At 40.6% G+C, this 11,382-nt stretch overlaps 1 non-coding gene across 1 annotated transcript; it reads right to left on the bottom strand.

Moving 5' to 3' along the window:
* Window positions 1-1,572: 1,572 nt before the first annotated feature.
* TRNAG-CCC lies at window positions 1,573-1,645 on the bottom strand. Its single transcript has one exon. It is a non-coding gene; the product is annotated as a tRNA-Gly (tRNA).
* Window positions 1,646-11,382: the final 9,737 nt, after the last annotated feature.

The following is an 11,382-nucleotide window of genomic DNA, read 5'->3' as shown; positions in this document are numbered from 1 at the left end:
ACCACCCCCCCAAGTTGTCTTTATAACCAACCTTCTAGTAGAATTGTTTATAGATGTGTAGTTAAAGAATACCAAGTACTCTACTTGATGGTTTAAGAGAATGAAGTTATGTCTCTTGGACAAGCTTGGATTGGGCTGATTGAAAATTAAATGCGGTATTGATTGTAAAGGCATGTCTAAAACATTGAAGCTAGATCCCAGGTTTGTAACTTGCTTTGTAAGTTACTTAGCCAGTCTTTGAAAGGGTATCATTAATACCTTCCTCACAATAATTTGGTGAAGATTAATGAGATTCTGTGTATGGTGTGCCTGGTGAGATGCTAGAAGAATGCACAAATGAGCTATTTTTCAAAGACCTGCAGTGTGCTCTCTCAAGTTAGAAAACTTAACACTTACCACTTATTCAAGGAACAGCTGAGCTTAGCAATGAGAAACCGTAGGTAACCAACTTCTATCTACATTGTTAGATATCCAGTGCCAAAGACAGGTAAGTTATATAGAAGAGTGTGCCCATTCCTTCCATTTCAGAATATTCTGGTGACTAATGAAGAGGGTGTTGGTGGGTGAGATACCTTCAGTCTATGGACCACTTGTTTTCTGCTGAAGCACTTGGAGGTTTTGAGTCCAAGAGAGCCTTCTATAAGCACTGCTGCTGCTGCTGCTAAGTCACTTCAGTCGTGTCCGACTCTTGTGCAGTCCCATAGACAGCAGCCCACCAGGCTCCACTGTCCCTGGGATTCTCCAGGCAAGAACACTGGAGTGGGTTGCCATTTCCTTCTCCAATGCATGAAAGTGAAAAGTGAAAGTGAAGTCACTGAGTCATGTCCAACTCTCAGCGACCCCATGGACTGCAGCTCACTAGGCTCCTCCATCCATGGGATTTTCCAGGCAAGAGTACTGGTGTGGGGTGCCATTGCCTTCTCCCCCATGTACCCTGCTGCTGCTGCTGCTGCTAAGTCACTTCAGTCATGTCCAACTCTGTGCGACCCCATAGACAGCAGCCCACCAGGCTCCCCCGTCCCTGGGATTCTCCAGGCAAGAACACTGGAGTGGGTTGCCATCTCCTTCTCCAAGGCAGTGAAACAGTATTTTAAGTATCAGATAAGTACCCAAACCAGCCCAAAGTAAACTTTCTTATAGTCCAGACTGATTTTTGACGTGCTTACCATCTCTAGTATTTCTTTCTGTGAAACAGGGCATTCTGATTTCTAAACAGAAATTGTTTACCTGCATCTCCACAACCTATGGGGGTGGTTCTCTGACAAGTTCCATGGTGCTGTGGGCTCTCATTGTGAGATGAAGTTTGACAACAGGTGGGTAGGTGCTCATGGGAATAAACTTGAACCTTCTCAACAGTAGAGGCTGCAGGAGAGAGGAGTCATCCCACTGTAATTCCCCAACAAGATCTAGACTGAATCCTACTCTCTAACTGGAGGACAAAGGTTTTCTAACCATCTTTGTTCCTATTCTTGAAAAAAAATTAGAACTTAAAATTTTAATTTATTTTTAAGTATGTTTTCTAAAAAAAATTTTCAAATTCAGGCTGTGCTATTACAACACACAACATCTTAGTTCCCTGACCAGGGATCGAACCCAGGCCCCCTGCATTGGGAGCACAGAGTCTTAACCACCGGACCACCAGGGAAGTTCCTGTTCCTATTCTTTTATATGAGTTATTCATAAGTTGAAAGTGTGTTGTGTCAGTTAGGACCCACCCTATGTGAGTTGGAGTGGCAGACTTTTAATGCACAGGTTATGGAGATCTTTAATCCTCTGGAAAATGGAGGAAATGCAGGTACCTAGATTCCCCTCCATGCCAGTGTCCGTGCTTCTTAAACTATGATCCCTGGATGGTCATCATCTCTTGGAACTTGTTAGAAATGCAAATTCTAGAGCTTCCCGCCAGACTCCTTAAATCAGAAACTCTGGTGATAGGACCCAACCTGCTAAGGGAGTCTGGTGGATATTAGATTTTGAGGGTTACTGGTTTAAGAATTCAATTGAATTCTTACCTATACTGTAGTCTTTGGGGCAAGGGATGTCTAGAAATTAGGGTAAGGAGAGTTCTATGGTAAGGTGAGGGGCTTAGTAAACATTTATGATTTTTATTGGGAATTTATTTCTAAATGTGGGGATGCCAGATAAAATCTAAGATGCCCAGTTAAATTTGAACTAAAAATAAATAAATTTTTAGTATGCTAAGTTGCTTCAGTCGTGTCCGACTCTGTGCGACCCCATCGACGGCAGCCTACCAGGCTCCTCCATCCATGGGATTTTCCAGGCAAGAGTACTGGAGTGGGGTGCCATTGCCTTCTTTGAAATTTTTAGTGTACATATGTCCCATTTTATGTCCTGTGTTTTTATTTGCTAAATCTGATGACTGTATCTGAACGTAAAGTTAGGTTGTGTAGAAATTTGACAGACCCCATCTCAAGTGACCAAGGTTAACTTTACCACTGGTAAATCATGTTAATATTGTGTTCCCTGATAAGTCGTGATTAGAAAGGCACTTAGCCCCTTGAGCTATTATTCTTCAAGCTTTATAACCTCAATTTAATCATTAGAAACCATCAGACACACCCAAATTGAGAGACTCATCAAAAGTATCAAAGTCATGAAAAACAACAATTGAGCGACTGTCAAAGATTGAGGGAAAAAAAAAATGAAAAAAAGGCATGGATGACTAAATTCAATGTGGGATTCTGGAAAGAAAAAAAAAGACGTTAATGGAAAAACTAGCAAAATGTGAATGAAGTCTGAGGCTTAGCTAATAGTAATATACTAATATTGATTTCTTAATTTTGAGAAACGTAGTATGGTTATACATGAGGTTAACACTAGGGTGAGCTGGGTGAAGGGTTTATGGGATTTCTCTGTACAGTGGATCCTCCTTATCCAAGGCTTCCACCTCCATAGACTCAAGTCCAAATCTGTGGATGTGGAACCTATGGATATAGATGGCCACCTGTGCTATTCCATTTTATCTAAAGGACTTGAGAGTCTGGGGAGTTTCGTATCCATAGGGCCTTCTGCAATGAATCCTCTATGGATACCAAGAGACAATTAAGCTATTTTTGCAATTCTTCTGTAGATCTAAAATTATTTCAAACTGAAAGTTTTGTGTGTGTGTGTGTGTGTTTAAATTGGGTTGGGTATACATTAAACAGCTGTGTGAATACCACCTTCCCTTTTTATTTTTCTTATGGAAACAAATATTTTACTTAAATGCTGAACTATGTGGGAACATTTAGATGAACTACTAACACATGGGACGTGGCTCATCCAACACCCTTGGGGCCAAAAATGTTACAGTGGTTTTAAATCTGCCAGAGCAAATGTAGTCTTTTCCATGAATGTCTAATGTGTTTTTTCCTGGACATTCATGGGAATCCATATCTACTGTTATGGTTTATTCACCCTGAGCGACAGATGGATTGTTGGGCAGGAGGAGAGGAACAGTGGGAGTGACTTTATAAGAGGATATTGCAAAAAGATGGCTACTCAGGTATCTTGATTGTTCTGGAAAATTCTGTTTATTTCCCCAGTTTAGAATTATATCTGCAAAGTTTGGTCTGTGTAAGCTCCCGAGCTTGGGGATGAGACAGTAAATTTTTCAGCTAAAGAGAAATCTTGCAAGAAATCAGCACCATCTTGCAAATTCTTAACCAGTTTGTTCTGGAATTAGTGATTTCAAATAAAAACCTTCTGGTGGTAGTGCCTCTGCTTGCAGGCATTTGGAATCAGTCTGTGAATTTAGTTTATTCTCCACCTCATCCACCCCACCTCCCTGCCGAGTAGTTACTGCATTTCCTTGCATGAGGAGGTACATGAAATGGTAAGTCCCCAAACCACAAGGACTGTGGTATCTTCTTCCTAGAAGCTGAGATGCTCATAGCCCTGCCCACAACAAAAGGCCTAAGGACTGCAGTTAGCATCTCTGTGGAAGTTTTAGGTTAACTTCATCCCTAGCTCAGTTCTTAAGCAGAAATGAGTATGGCCTAAGTCCTACCATTGATTAGAATGCTGTCTCAAGACAAAGCTCATTTTCAAACTCTCTTCACCATCATTCCAAACCCATGGGCTTTCTCTGTGCCATTTCCTCTAGCAGGAGTCCATTTTTCTTCTCTGTTTGAAACTCTTGTGCTTCTTAGTAAAATTTAGAAGCATAGACAGCAGCCCACCAGGCTCCCCTGTCCCTGGGATTCTTGCCTAGAATGGGGTCTATGGGGTCGCACAGAGTCGGACACGACTGAAGTAACTTAGCAGCAGCAGTAGCAGATTGGTATATGACCTTTTTAGCTTAACACTGGTTCACATGTGCCTCTCCAAGGACTTAATTTCATTTATTCACTTATCGTAATTCTCTAATTTTGTAATGTTAGACAATTTATCAATAATTTACTAATATTAAACGTTTAATATTTATTAGTAATGTATTTCAGTTCTTATTTGTTTCTACCTTTTTATCATTTTAAATAACACTGGGACTTCTATTTTTAAAACAGTACTATTAATACTTCTAATCTTGTTTTCATCTTTTGAGTCATTTTTATTAGGAAAAACTCTTAGGTTTAATATTATTGGACACAAAATTCTTAAAACTTTTAGAATTTTTTTAGTGTATATTGCCTGTCAGTTTAATCTTTGCATGACTAAAATGACCTGAAATGTCCTCTGTTATCGTCACTAATCCACGCCCATCACTTCCCTGATGACCCACATTGAGACTCCCCTCACCCAGGCTCTAGTTTCCAAATAAGTTCTACCTACTTCTTGGTTCTGTCTCTAGTGTTTCTTTCCTTCGTTTATTCATTCATTCATTCAACAAATAGTCCTACTTGCTTTAATGTTGTTATATTTTGCTCTTTGGTTTTTGTCTGTCTAGAAGTCAACTTGATACAGGAAGTTTGGCTCTCTTCCCACTTGCTTATAGGAAGAAGAATGAGATGATTATTTATTTTCTCCTAGGTATTATTGCTGTCTTCTCAACAGGGTCTACATTTGTTTTTAAATGTTTTATTTTTGCAGTAAGTATCCAATAGTTACTGAAAAAATGAAAGTGAAAAAAATTTGTTTTTCCTAATCTGAAAGAAACAGTCGTTTGTTGTTTTAGTTAATATATAGATAAGGATGACCTGGGATTTGAAGACACAGAACTGGACATGGAATAACAGATTGGTTCCAAATCGGGAAAGGAGTATGTCAAGGCTGTATATTGTCACCCTGCTTATTTAATTTATATGCAGAGTACGTCATGAGAAACCCCGGGCTAGATGAAGCACAAGCTGGAATCACGATTGCTGGGAGTAATATCTATAACCTCAGATATGCAGATGACACCACGCTTATGGCAGAAAGCAAAGAAGAACTAAAGAGCCTCTTGATGAAAGTGAAAGAGGAAAGTGAAAAAGTTGGCTTAAAGCTCAACATTCAGAAAACTAAGATCATGGCATCCAATCCCATCACTTCATGGCAAATAGATGGGGAAAAAATGGAAACAGTGAGAGACTTTATGTTGGGGGGCTCAAAAATCACTGCAGATGGTGACTGCAGCCATAAAATTAAAAGACACTTGCTCCTTGGAAGAAAAGATATGACCAACCTAGACAGCATATTAAAAAACAGAGACATTACTTTGGCAACAAGGTCCATCTAGTCAAAGCTATGGTTTTTCCAGTAGTCATGTATGGATGTGAGAGTTGGACTATAAAGAAAGCTGAGCACTGAAGAACTGATGCTTTTGAACTGTGGTGTTGGAGAAGACTCTTGAAAGACCCTTGGACTGCAAGAAGATCCAACCAGTCCATTCTAAAGGAAATCAGTCCTGAATATTCATTGGAAGGACTGATGCTGAAGCTGAAACTCCAATACTTTGGCCGCCTGATGAGAAGAACTGACTCATTGGAAAAGACCGTGATGCTGGGAAAGATTGAAGGCAGGAGGAGAAGGGGACAACAGAAGATGAGATGGTTGGATGACATCACCGACTCAATGGACTTGAGTTTGAGTAAACTCCGGGAGCTGGTGATGGACAGGGAGGCCTAGTGTGCTGCAGTCCATGGGGTCACAAAGAGTCAGACAGGACTGAGCAACTGAACTGAAATGAACTCCCTTTTTTGTTGTTGTTCAGTTGCTCAGTCCTGTCTGACTTTTTGTGACCCTAAGGACTTCAGCATGCCAGGCTTCCCTGTCTTTCACCATCTCCTGGATAACCTCACTTTAGCTAAGTAGATCTAAGGTTTATAATTGATTTCTGCCTGTGTTGTATTTTGAGATTCCATTTACTTTAACTCCTGTACAACATCTAGTGCTTGGTAGTCTCAAGTGTTGAACTGGTGCCTGTTAAAATAATGGTCCAAGTTAGAAGTTTTTGCTTTGCGAGAAGCCTAGGAGACTTGCTTGTGCTCTTGGTGGGTGTTCAGGTGCAGGTGCTGTATGTTCACACATCGGAGGGTATACCCTTGTAATTGCATACATGCTTCCCTGGTGACTCAGTGGTAAAGAATTCACCTGCAATGCAGGAGACCCAGTTTCAATCCCTAGCTTGGGAAGATCCCCTGGAGAAGGAAATGGCAACCCACTTCAGTATTCTTGCCTGGGAAATCTCATGGACAGAGGAGTCTGACAGGCTATAGTTCATGGGGTTGCAAAAGAGTCAGACATGACTTAGTGACTAAACAACAGTTATTATTACACATATTTTAAACTATTTGTTGCTTCATTCAGAGAACCCAAAATCTATGACAAGTTTTTCTCATAAATGGTCAGGATAAATGCGTTTACTGTTTGATCAGCCTTTTCTTATCCAGGAGTAACAGGCTTTGAAGGAGTTACTCTATTTCTTGACACTGTATACAACTCTACATTGTATTTTGTTTTTTATTCTTTCCTCAATTTACTGCAAACAGCACCAGAGTAGAAATTTTACTCATTTTCTACCTCTTAATGACTGAGTTCCTGCCCAGTCATAATGTGAGACAAGTGTAATTATACCTTAAAACAATGGCTAATAAAAATAAAAATCACATGCAAGGCTTCCTAATTCCAAACTATCTTAATACTTTTGTACTATTAATTGTCAAATTAAGATTTTATTTATTATCTCATTAAGGCCTCTGAGTACATAAAGGCTGCATTAGGGTATAATGGTAGCTTTTTAAAATAAAAGTTATATTTGATCTAATAAGATAAAGTATGTTGCTATTGATTTGCCTAGGAAACAAAAAGCTCAGATCTCAGCAGGAACTGAATGAAACTACTAGTTCCATGAGTTCAAATTAGTGTTATTAATCATATGACCTCAGGGTGTTTTGAGTTGAGGTTAAAAGTTAGTCACAGTCTACAAAATAACTCTTCAGTAAATTTTTAGCCCAAGAAACCCTAGCTTTAGTGGATGGACTAGAGAGTTGACAACCAGGTAGACCTGGATCCCGGTCCTGGTTTCACCAATAACAAGTTGAACGAGGTAGGGCACCCCTGGGCAGGGTACCTCTTTTCTCTCAGACTCAGTCTCACCATCTTATAGTGGCCTCAGCAACAGTTCTGCTCCTAGATCTACACGCAAGATAAACAAAAACATATGTCCTCCTGCAGTATTATCTGTGAATGTTTATGGCAGCATCATTTATAGTAGTCGAAAAGTTGAAACAATCTAAATGTCAATCTATCATCTGATAAATGGATAACAAATGTGTAACTTACTATGTATAATATATAATTAATATGACATAATATATGCTCATTCGCTCAGTCGTGTCTGACCCTTTGCGATCTCATAGACTGTAGCCCAGTGGGATCCTCTGTGGAATTTTTCAGGCAAGGATACTGGAGTGGGTTGCCATTTCCTCCTCCAGAGAATCTTCCTGACCCAGGGATCGAACCCACACCCCCTTGGCTCTTGCATTGGCAGCTGGATTCTTTACCACTGTGCCACCTGAGAAGCTCCCGATAATATACATGTACACACACACACATATAAATACATACACACACAATGGAAAATTATGCAACATAAAAGAATGAATTACATGCTGCAACTTGAATTAACCTCAAACACTCCACCAAAGAAAGAAGCCATACCCATAAGTTCACAAATGATATGATTTGTTTCTTATGAATTTCCAGGATAGACCAGTCCATAAAAATAGAAATCAGATTAGTGATGAGAAAGAAGAGTGGCAATGATTGCCTAAGATGCTTGGAGTATTTTTAAGGAGTGATGAAAATATTTTAAAACTAGAGAGAGGGATGGTTGCCCAACATTGTGAGTATACGAAATGTCGCTGAGTTGTACACTGTAAAGTGCTTAATTGTATGCTGTGTGGATTGCACCTCTAAAAATAACACCATAACGATACCTCTCACTCTGTAGGTTATTAGAATTTAAGTAGGGTGACATGTGTACATAAGCACTCAAAACATACCCTGTTCTTTATTCTGCCTTTATTGTTGTCCATCCCTCCCTCTTTCTGGGTGGTGATTCATTCTTTGGTGGAAAAGAAGGGTGAGATAATAGTATTTTCAGCAGAGAGAAAGTAGGAATGATGAGGGAGGGGTGCGAATCCCGGTCTGTGCGCCTGGAGTAGGTCAGTAGAGGCCAGCCCTTTACCATGTTGTGTCTATTAAAACACATTGTGTTCCTTGTCTAGAGTGTTTCAGGTGGCCTTTAAGCCCCAGCCCATAGAGAGATGGGGAAGGATGCAGACAACTGCGGTGTTGAACACTTCATCTCAGGCAGGCATTTGCCAAAGAAGCAGACTCATAGTTCTAATAGTTTAGCAACAGGATTTGCCATGGTCGATAGGCTGTTTGTCAGCGAGGCAAGTGTTCTGCCTTTGGCTATGACTTTTATATATTCTTTCCAACAGAGGCAGAACAACAGAACAACAAAAATCCCCAAACAGTACACTTACTTATCGAAAAATAGGCATTTCCTGAGCCGTATGAAGGTAATTGCCTTTTGACCCATGAGGTTGTGGGTCTGTTTCCAGAAGCATCAAATGTAACTCCCCTGCTATTAACATGCTGTGACTGATGGCAGGTATGTTCGCTCCTGGTTTTTCCACCCCAAGGGAAATTAATATTTCCATCTGATTCTAGAAATAGGTGATCTATCATTTGCCATCAGTATCTGCTCTCTCCTAAGCACTGTTTTGACCCCACCAGACCTGCTTAGGGGTTCTGCCTGCAACCTTGATCTTGCTCTTCTCAGTTAGTTGCCTCATGAAGTGTGGTTTGCTAACTGCCTGAGTCTTTAGCATTGTACAGCATTATGCTGATGTTCCATGCAGTGGAAGGAGTGAAAATATAGCTGGAGTGGGTATGCACTTCTCAACAGCAAGGAGGACAGCAAGTAAAGATGCCATGAAGAGAAGAATGTCACTGGGCTAGGGGATTGAATGCACTCCAGCTAATCAGTCATTCAGAATTCATACTTGAGCATCTACTGTATGGAAAACACCTGCTATGATTAAAGAGGACTTGAGTGCAAGGCCAGAGAGGCTCACTACTAGCTGCATGACCTCCAAAAGGTAATCAGTGACTCTGGGCCTGTTTCCTCATCTGTAAACAAGGGGTAAAAATCTCTTCTTTTCAGGACTATTTGGAGAATTAAATGAAAGCAGTCCAGTTCAGTTCAGTTCAGTTCAGTTACTCAATCATGTCTGACTCTTTGAAACCCCGTGGACTGCAGCACTCCAGGCTTCCCTGTCCATCACCAACTCCCAGAGATTGCTCAAACTCATGTCCATTGAGTTGGTGATGTCATCCAACCATCTCATCCTCTGTTATGCCCTTCTCCTCCTGCCTTCAGTCTTTCCAAGCATCAGGGTCTTTTCCAATGAGTCAGTTCTTCTCATCAGGTAGCTAACGTATTGGAGCTTCAGCATCAGTCCTTCCAATGAATATTCAGGACTGATTTCCTTTAGGATGGACTGGTTGGATCTCCTTGCAGTCCAAGGGTCTCTCAAGAGTCTTCTCCAACACCACAGTTCAAAAGCATCAGTTCTTCAGTGCTCAGCTTTCTTTATAGTCCAACTCTCACATCCACACATGACTACTGGAAAAACCATAGCTTTGACTAGATGGACCTTGTTGCCAAAGTAATGTCTCTGCTTTTTAATATGCTGTCTAGGTTTGTCATAGGTTTTCTTCCAAGGAGCAAGTGTCTTTTAATTTCATGGCTGCAATCACCATCTGCAGTGATTTTGGAGCCCACCAAAATAAAATCACTGTTTCCATTTTTTCCCCATCTATTTGCCATGAAGTGATGGGATTGGATGCCATGATCTTAGTTTTCTGAATGTTGAGTTTAAAGCCAACTTTTTCACTCTTCTCTTTCACTTTCATCAAGAGGCTCTTTAGTTCTTCTTTGCTTTCTGCCATAAGGGTGGTGTCATCTACATACCTGAGGTTATTGATATTTCTCCCAGAAATCTTGATTCCAGCTTGTGCTTCATCCAGTCCAGCATTTCAAATGATGTATTCTATGTATGAGTTAAGTAAGCAAGGTGAAAACAGTTTGGTACCTATCAAAAGCAAGCATCCCATTAAGTGGATACTCAGCATAACGGACTCTCTGATTTGATGCTGTCATGGCCCTCAAGGATTCTTAGGGAGCTAAGGCCAAAACTGCTTAACTATTGCACCATTGTATAAGTGTGAAGGCTCTGGCTCTGATTGTTGTGTTTGGGTAGTCATGAGAAAAGACTATCAGCCAAATAGATGGCTGGAATAGTACCTCAAATCCTTGCACCTCACAATGATCCAAAATTTTATAGTTATGAGTCTATCACTCAGATTAAGTAATTTGCCCACTTCTGACCTGGCCAACCTCAAAACCCATGGTTTTCTTACCACCCAGTAGTGTTTTATAAAGAAACCTTTGTAGAAGAGGCAGAGCTTGAGTTGAACCTGGAAGAATGAACACACTTGTATAGATTGCGAGTATATCTTGGGTAACAATGATGGGAAAGACCATCCTCAGGCAAGGAGGAACAGCCAGGATAAAGGCCTGGAGAGGAGAATGACATCACCCAACAGTAAAGATAAAATCCATGTGGAGTGGGAGGAAAGAATGAGGACTTGCAACCTCAAGTCTTCAGTCTTATAATGTGTTCTGAGCACCAATTTCCCCAGCTGACTACAGCATGTTGCCAGCATCATCCCATCCGTTTCATGTGATTATAGTCTTTACATAAAGAGCCTTGTTTAACTTCTGCTAAAGAAACATTTGACCTTTCTAAACATCAGAAGTAACCTGAACCGAAGTGCTTCAATCCCCAGTCTGAGGATTGTGCTAAATGAAAGTCCCAGTGACTTTAGGTACTTCTCTATGTCCCCTAAATGGAGACAGAGCCAATATTTCAGGGAAAAAATGGAAAT

This window comes from Oryx dammah, unplaced genomic scaffold, assembly GCF_014754425.2.
Source record: "Oryx dammah isolate SB20612 unplaced genomic scaffold, SCBI_Odam_1.1 HiC_scaffold_26, whole genome shotgun sequence".
NCBI classification, from domain to species: Eukaryota; Metazoa; Chordata; class Mammalia; order Artiodactyla; family Bovidae; genus Oryx; species Oryx dammah.
Note: the sequence above shows the minus strand (reverse complement) of the source record. Positions and strands in the feature narration are given on the sequence as shown.